The following is a 9,263-nucleotide window of genomic DNA, read 5'->3' on the forward strand; positions in this document are numbered from 1 at the left end:
AACAATAATTGTTAACGGACGGACGGATGTACGTACCACGGACCACAATACAAATATCAATGTGCATTTGAATAGCCCACCATTGATGATGGTGGGCTAAAAATGTAGTTAATGTCAATAACAAAATGGCTTTTTAATTATTATAAATGTTAACAATCAGGGCACTGCAACAAAATGTCATTATCAATAACAAGTTAATTACATCTCAATGATTTATATTTCAGTCAAACATTATATAGATAGCATTATACTAACCAAGGCCAGGACGGAAAAAGCGTAGATCTGTGGAATGCTCATCCAAGAAAACCCGGAAAGGCAAAGCTCACACAGGAATCAAGTGATTCGAAAAATAGTAGTCTGTAATTAAAATATAAATTATCAAAGAACAAAAGTCAATAGAATATCTTTTATAAAAGAATCCAAAATAAAAGCTTTATGAATTTTGAATGTTATGTTATTGTTTGCTCAACACGAAATATTTTCAAAACAAACTACTAGAATGTATAAAACAAAATGGTGTTATTACCTTTTTTAATTTGTGTTGTAGAATATGAGATTACCATATCTCTTTCCACATAATGTGCAAGGAGTCCCCAGACATCAAACTCCCCATCCACTTATGATGTCTCAAACACATGGGTACCAGATTGGTGTATGCAAGGTTATTGTATTGATGGAAACGTTAATGCTCTTTACCTAAACATGTTTGCATGTTCATAAACCTTCCATAATACGATGCAAAAAACATTTTGTTTTTAATCTATATAGCCATTCCAAAACCTTTGATAAAACAAAATTTTACAAATGGGATTTTGTTGCTAAGCCGGTTAATTTTTCCGTTCAGTTCATCTATAGTAGACAACATTTTATTTACATTATTTAAGTTTGTTACTTTATAAATAATACCAAGAAGAAAATTATTATACAAGGGTATAGATGTTCCTGTGTGAAGACCAATGATGCTAGTGTTTTGTGTTGCTTGTAGTTGGGTCTTCTTGTGGGAAATGGTTATTTATGTTGGGTTGGGATGTTGTGTTGGTTGTGTTATTGTTTCTGTTTAATGATTTTGGCTGTGTGTTATGTGTGCTGGTGTGTTTGTGACTTGTTTGTATGTCTGAAAGTAATATATAATATACAAGTATACATAACAATAACATTACACAAAAGGAAATCATTAAAAACAAATTATCACATTATTTAAAAAAAATCAATTTAATTGTCTTGGTATATATTACATATTCAAATTAATATAGTAGTACTTCCTTTAAATTTCTTTTTCTCTCTCTATATTGCTACTTTCTGCTTGCTTTTTAAATTGAAAATCTATGTGTTGTAATGAAATTTGCTGTTGTTGTGGTATTCTCCACTTACTGTAGGTTTCACCCAGAAAATGTCCTCAAATGAATATGCAAATAAAAACTATATCACTGAGTCAATTATACATACCAGTACTATTTCCCTGGCTCCTGTGGCACTTGATATAGTGGTCAAGGAATTTTATGTCATTGTTGTGGTATGTGCCACAACAATGCGTCCCCAGCTTCTTGGTGATTTGCTGAAATGATAATAATAAAACAAATTATTTTATTTTACTTTTAAAATGTACTATGCTTCTACTTTAATCTACACACATTTTATTTTATTGTTTTTAAAGACCAAGATATTTACCACTTTATTATTATGAATCCCTAAAAAAAATCAATTGCACTTTGTACAATGTAGATAACATAACCTATTATCACTGGAAATGAAATCTGAACAAGCTGACTGATTAAACTCCGAGTTATTGTAACTGATATTTCATGATGTTATCTTACTGTATCTTTTCTTTTTGTTGTCTTCTTGACCGATCAAATGTGATTGTTCTGCAATTAAAAATAAAGCACTAAATTCATGTATCTATAAAAAATCTCTAATAATGTCCAATTTTTAGTTAATACATAATGTCAATAATATCTTTTTTATGAATTAAGAATATGGAAAGAGCAAAGGTTAAATCTAATTAAATTTCAAAGGAGTTACTGACCTGAAATTTAAACACAAATTTAACAAGTGGTCTAAGAAGTATCGAAAAAATTATCATGGAGATGTATACCAATTTCAACATATAATTAAATGAATAACGGAATTCTAAACAAGCGAAAAATTATACTTAACAAATCAAACTGTAACTGATAAGTAAAATATTAACATAGACTTCGTCAAAATTTGATGACTATAAGAAAGGTGATCAAGAGGACAGATCAACCGAGAATTCTGATAACATCTTTCTTTAACATACCTCATTTTTGACTTTTGTCTCCTCAAATAATGACACAACACACTTTGGTTTCACAACAATCGCAAAGCTGTCGTCAATGTCCAGTGTAACATTGTATGGAGACAGCCTATTGAAATGAAATCGAATGAAAATAAAATGAGACATATTGATAATTAATGACCACACTTCCTACAATTATAAGTAGTAAATATACTATGGAAAGATGTTGGGTGTCAATACACAGCTATATATATAAATATATATATAAAAAAGAACAATGTCCATGTGATGGTTTCCATATACATAAAAAAAAACACAACTATAAAACAGTTTTTTCTCCCTAGCGCTTTTCTCGGCTCATGCCGGTCTTCAGGGGCAAAAAGAATTCAAACCCCTGAAGACCGGCATGAGCCGAGAAAGCGCTAGGGAGAAAAAACTGTTTTATAGTTGTGTTTTTTTTATGTAAATATATATATATATGTACATAAATGTGAATAATTTTTTTTTAAATGTACAGTACAGACAATGTTCAATACTATCAAATCTTTCCTGTATGATCAACAGTGCTAGATCTCTCTACCAACTGAGTGAAAGAGGCGCCATGCTCCATCTGACAGCAAAGATTTGGAGGCTTTGCTTATAAACATCCAACCACATCAGGTGCTCTTTTTACAATTACAGAAAAAAAAAACTGTGGTAGAAAGAAGAGAGACAGCCACAAATCAATTAAAGTTAAAGCAGATGAAAACAAGGATATGCAAATTAATAACAAAATGCACTAAATCGAAATTACACATTTAGTTAGTAAAAGCAATAAACATTGATGCCATCATGCAATTACAGAAAAATGATAATGAAGCATTCATATAACAAACAAATCCTTCATGCATGTGATATCATTAGTAGGAGTGAAACAGTTCTAACGTCATGAAACGTGGTATACTTCTTTTCGTTCTATACACAGTATTCTCAGAATTACAGTACATGTATATACTGTCAACTTTTTCTGGGTGGCTTGTGGCAGTCCAAAGCACTTATACATGTATACTGTATATAAGCGGGTTTCTGATTAGTGTAGCCAGTTTTCATAACGGCCAATCAAGTGGCATTACAGTAACCTTGTTATTGACAGAAAAATATAATCTGTCAATATAATCTGCCTTGGCATCTTAACGCTCTGCTATATGGCATTATTTGGGATATTCTATGTAGAAACGGTTATATAAACAAATTTAAAGAGTGTACTTGTCTAGCATATGGTTGATTCCAGATTTGAAACATTGTAGCATGTAAGATTTAGGTCTTAATATTAGAAATGTATTATCTATGATGTAAGAGTTTACAATGGTGGGTGTTACTTTTGATATGCTTTTTATTATTTTCACATTTTGGCAGATATGAATATCAAATGTATTAACCGAACCATGAACAATGTATCACAATACGAACCGAACCAGAGAAAGCGTACCATTTCACCCCTAGTCATGAGATCAGTTCAATGCAATTTTTTTTTCTTTTTAGACCTTGGCAGCCACATAATGTCAATATAAAAAGTTAGGTCAGAAACACCCAAGTAGTTTGTTTAAAATCAAGGACATAAAAAATATACTAGGTAATTATGTATTATCACAATAACTTTTATCAAATAATTAATAACTATAATATACAAATGACATAATGTATAGACATATAATTCCATTTAAAAATAGCTTTTATACAATACTTAATGGTATAGTTGAATGTATACTACATTTAAAACTTTAACAAATAAGATAACTCAATAGTTAAAAGTCCATAAAAAGAAGAAAAATTGCACGAAAATAAAGTTTTCGTGAGAAAAGCATTAATGCGGTTTCTAGTCTACCAAACAAAAACAGAGCTTTAGTATCAACAAAGTTAATCAACATAACATGCTCAACTCTTTTTAGTATGAACAAAGTTAATCAACAGGATATTTTAATTATAAATGTATACCGTTGATAAATATGTTCACCATCTAGTGAGTATGAGGACAGCTAAGAAAAAACATGTATGTTGTGAAAAATATGCAGAAGAATATTCCGTATTAATTGTGAGCACACAGCAAAGCGTATTATGCAAAATTTTATAAATGCTTTAAATACTGGTTTAAAATTAGTGCTCATTTTCTACATGATCAAAAGGCTTTACAAATAAAAAGTTAAAGTTATATGTGCCATGAATCAATAAGAGCTTCTTTTATGTTATTCACCTAAAAAGTTCACAATATTTTGAAAATTACAATGATTGCAATGCATGTATATGTACAGGTTTCAATTTTACAAGTACAAATTACAGCTGACATTATATTTATGTTTACAGTGTAGTGGAATGAGTACATAGAGTCAGACCATGACGCTAAGTTGTGGTCTACAATCTCATTTCACATTTGTGTAGCATTATTTGTAATTGTAAAGTAATTTCTTCAGTTCAGGCATAAAAACAATAACTTTACTGCTAATCGTAGGTAATGTTTATAAAGTATCATACATATTTGTCTGTCCATTTCAATGATTTTCACAGCTTAATTAATTCACCAAACCTGATGGTTTTCAATGTATTACTGAAGAAAAAATAACATGTCAAAATTTTCGCACAGTTACGGCACATACAACTTCAATATGTACACAAGAGAAGCATAAAGGATAGAAAAAAATAAAAATCTGAACAGTCCACAGCCACTATATATATGGAAAGACAAACATTTAAAAGATTTAGAACAGAAATGAAATGAAGTGGACATATATAGCATATTGGCAAATTCATTACAAACACATTATAACTAAATGTGAAGTAGAACAAGAATATATATCACTTACCACTCTACGATTAGAAAATTTCATTCTTTTGGATCTCCTCCTCCTCCTCTTCAATTTATCGGTACATTCAGTTCTGCAGGTGTTTTTCTATCAATGTTCAATAATATAATTAAGTGCAATCATCACACAATAAAAACATCAAACAGAGTTCCTACAATATATCATTGCCTATTGAAGTCATTAAAACACTAATTCAAATGTGTATTGCATAAAGATGAATAACAAAAAAGTTTCATAGCCTTACTATGTGCAGTTTCATTACATTTTCTAATAACATTGATATATGCTAAAAAAAGAAATATATACATGCAAATGTACTACAAGTCCCCTTTAAATCATCCTTCACAGAAAAAATCTAAAGAGTATATATATACTGGTACATAGAAAACAATATCTGAAATACCATACCAGGTTGTATGTACATGTATATACATTAATATTATTATACTTACTTTTACTGTTTCTTTCTTTCTATCACTTGGAACATGCACAGCTGGCATAGCCCCACACTACTTCAGAATAGGTCAAACGCCTAAAAAGAATTATTATTTTATTTTTAAATTGGTTTTTGTAACCTTTTGCATTTACTTGCCAGTAGTCACCATGATCATGATATCATGTACGTGCCAGTAGCCACCAAGATCATTATATAACCATATAAAATCAAAATCAACCATTTGATTACACAACTAGCTTTAATTATTAACCTTTATATCAATCTATAAGCATGTACATGTACATGTATATAAAATATCAAAGAAACACAATTTAACAAAGCATGACAATTTATTGACTCGTGCCCTATCCGGCCTCGAACTCACGATCTACGGCACCCAATTGCCTAGCCAAACATAGCTGCGCCTTCTACCACTGCGCCAAATCCACATCCCCAAAAAGGATGTTTCAATGACGAAGTGATAGTCTGTTCAATATGCTGACTTGATCACTATGGAAATTGTCAAATTAAATCTTTGGATCAACAACACATAGTGAATAGTGGTAGAAGGCGCAGCTATGTTTGGCTAGGCGATTGGGTGCCGTAGGTCTTGAGTTGGCCCGGATAGGGCACGAGTCAATAAATTGTCATGCTTTGTTAAATTGTGTTTCTTTGATATTTTATATAAAATATAAGAAACACTAGACTTGGTCGCTAGGCCTTACTGTCTTCACAGGCGTCTTAAGGCATGCATATATATATTCTGGTACACTGCTCTTCAATTCTGCGCACTTGCTCTTCAATTACTTATACCTACTTCCAGCATTTTCCCGTTCTGTTCTACGCGGTTTTTGATCCTTTACATATGCTGCCCAGCAAAAGGCGACTAAATTTGGGACTTTGCTTCTTTGCAAACACACCGAGGAAATAGGCGACTAAATTTGCATCCTATATCAATGAGCACCATAAATAAATTTCGCCACATATTTGACGTCACACGTGGCACGCTTTCCAGCTTCCACTTGCCGAAGGGTTAATTGCGCTCCAATGTGCTATATAGTTTAATATCTGTCTGCTTTGTCCCGCATTACTGATCGTATCCTATTATGTAATCGTGTTCGTTTTGTATGTCTTGATAAAGGGGCAGATCGCCTCGAAAATTTGACAATTTTGTTTTGTCCACACGGTTGGAATTACTTCCTTGTCCCGTATATTCTGGTACATATATAAAGAAATGGAGCCGCGCGCGATCATACTCTTACTCAGTTGTTCTCAATGACAAATGCTCATCAACACACTCTTTTAACTATGACGTCTACCAGGATGTGGTCCTTGGACATATGTATTTTGTCTTTTCGCTGGAGATTGCATTTTTTACTAATAGTATCTATTCCTTGGAAGATGTTGATCAATTATAATCCGACATCTATCACAGACTATCAAACTTACTATATATATATATATGGCGACAGTGGCTGTAATCTAGTACACGCATATTAGAAAAAGGTGTACCATGACATATCTCATACACACAAAATGGAACAATTGACGTTTCACATTTTTCTGATAAGCATGTGCGAGGCGACGCCAACTGTCAGCTATCGTAAGAACTAAATCAGCCTCCTACATTTAAACATCTGTGTTTAAATTCGCTGTATATATATAATATATATAAATTAAGTGTTTTAAATACATGCGCTGAGTATTGTCTGAATTTACATGTCCCTGTGTCAATCAAATGAATTGGTGGAGAGTGTCACTTTGACCCTTCATGACCTTGCACACGCCAGTCAAACTAATTAAAACTATACTTGTAATTCCGCTCCACTACGATGCTCTTCGCTGTGCTCCAATACAAGATCTATAGCTAACAATGCCCCATTCGTGGTTTACCTCAGCATGACCCCTGAGGTTAGCCAATCAGCGTCTACAGAATCTTCGGTGTGGTTATTGTGTCATTTGGAAATATAAACGGCTAACAGTACGTCCCGAAATGTTCCGATTCTAGGCCATTGGTCATGCTGAGGTGACTCGATCTGAACAGGGATTTGTTAGATCTTGTATGGGAGCGTAACGTACATAAAGCATCGTAGTGGAGCAGAATTACAAGTGTAATTTAAATTAGACTGACACGCCAAACTGATTAAAATAAGATGATGATCCTTATACCCAATCCATCCAATAAAGGATCTGACAACATCCCATAAGGAGTCATGTTTGGGTGACCTTTAGACCACCTGTACTTCAGATCGAATGCATTTTCTACACCTTACTACATCAATGGAGTGTAATGGAATATAAACGTTATCTACACTCCCTACGGCCGTCTCTGTAATGTTACGCGTGTATTTATAGCTTAGACTAGTATTGGGTGCATGTGTACCCTCAAAACCCCTGGGCTGTATTCTGTTTATACTAATCCACGTATACGAAACTGAGTCCAATACTTTCGTTTTATATACAAAGTTTCATCAAATCCAAATATAAAAAGACATGTCCCAGCATATCAATGTTTACGTATCCCATCGCATGGCATGTAGCCTAAACTTTAACATACCAGTAATTAGTGAGTAACTGCTAAGCTTCACGTTGTGATGGAGCTGGAGCCTAGGGGTGGGGGTAATCTAGACGCTCGGCTGTCACACAATACACATATCACATGTACATTAAAATATAAACAATTTCTTAGAGAATATTAATGATTATCTTATTAGTTCAAACATCAAGATACCTACCACTCGTCCTCTTTTGACTGCATATTGGTTGTCCCGCTCAGGAAACCCTCACATTTGTTATCTGCCGCCATGTTGGATACAGCAGTCGAAGCAAGATAACGATTGGTCAGCCAATCAAAACCCGCGTCATAAAATGGTTATTACAAATATGGTCTTTACACAATTTCTCCCATCCGGCCCCTGTGTTGTGTGTCGGTGAGTCTGTGTTGTTCGCTACAACATGTAGATCTACATCCTATTTGTATTTTTAACATCTTTGGTTGTACGCAAATGGATAAGATATGTCAGGACAACATCAGTCTTTGAGTTGCATAAGTTTAACCAAAACGACCTAGCACGACAATGCATTTTTGTTCGCCTCGGGGGACAGACAAGTCCTGTACGTTATCTACTGTGAATCGGCGAGAGTAGGTCTTACATACACAATGTACGTTAGGGTGTTTCGACATATCAATGAAACGGAATCCTACAATTGTAGCTTTACAATACTTGTAATAGATATCTCTAATATTTATTGAAGTGTTTGAAACAACAATATAAATATAAGCTAACATTTTGAGAGCGGTAAACGTTTACAGTATTGGGCCTACCTGTGTTTGTACATGTTCCTCGAAACGACGTCCGATACATTTGAAAATCTCCAAAATCCGGAAATAATGACATTGAACTATGTAAACATCCGTGTATTCAAGTAATTTCAAACATGAACTGATTAAGTAGAACTCAAGTGATCACAAAATTGAAGAAACTCTGTTTGTCACACCTCCTTGACACAGGCGGTTTGAATCGGACGCCGCCTCACAACTACGTTAAATATCCTGACACGTTATGAATTGTGTAAGCGTGTGTAATCATACGAAGTAAAAGATTAAAACCAAAGTGATTTACACCATGGTGTTTTTAACAACAGATAAATAAAATAAAAATATTTATAGTTTCATACCGGGGAAAACCCAAAATGCCCGTCACTTCGTCGCGCCCGTCACTTCAGCTAC

At 33.5% G+C, this 9,263-nt stretch overlaps 1 long non-coding RNA gene across 1 annotated transcript; it reads right to left on the reverse strand.

Moving 5' to 3' along the window:
* Positions 1-978: 978 nt before the first annotated feature.
* LOC138311694 (uncharacterized) lies at positions 979-5,602 on the reverse strand. The gene is made up of 6 exons (XR_011206722.1): positions 5,550-5,602; positions 5,098-5,184; positions 2,282-2,387; positions 1,818-1,865; positions 1,447-1,555; positions 979-1,114 (listed from the first exon to the last, which is right to left on the reverse strand). It is a non-coding gene; the product is annotated as an uncharacterized lncRNA (long non-coding RNA).
* Between the last annotated feature and the right edge of the window lie 3,661 nt (positions 5,603-9,263).

Source organism: Argopecten irradians, unplaced genomic scaffold (genome assembly GCF_041381155.1).
Source record: "Argopecten irradians isolate NY unplaced genomic scaffold, Ai_NY scaffold_0088, whole genome shotgun sequence".
NCBI lineage: Eukaryota > Metazoa > Mollusca > Bivalvia > Pectinida > Pectinidae > Argopecten > Argopecten irradians.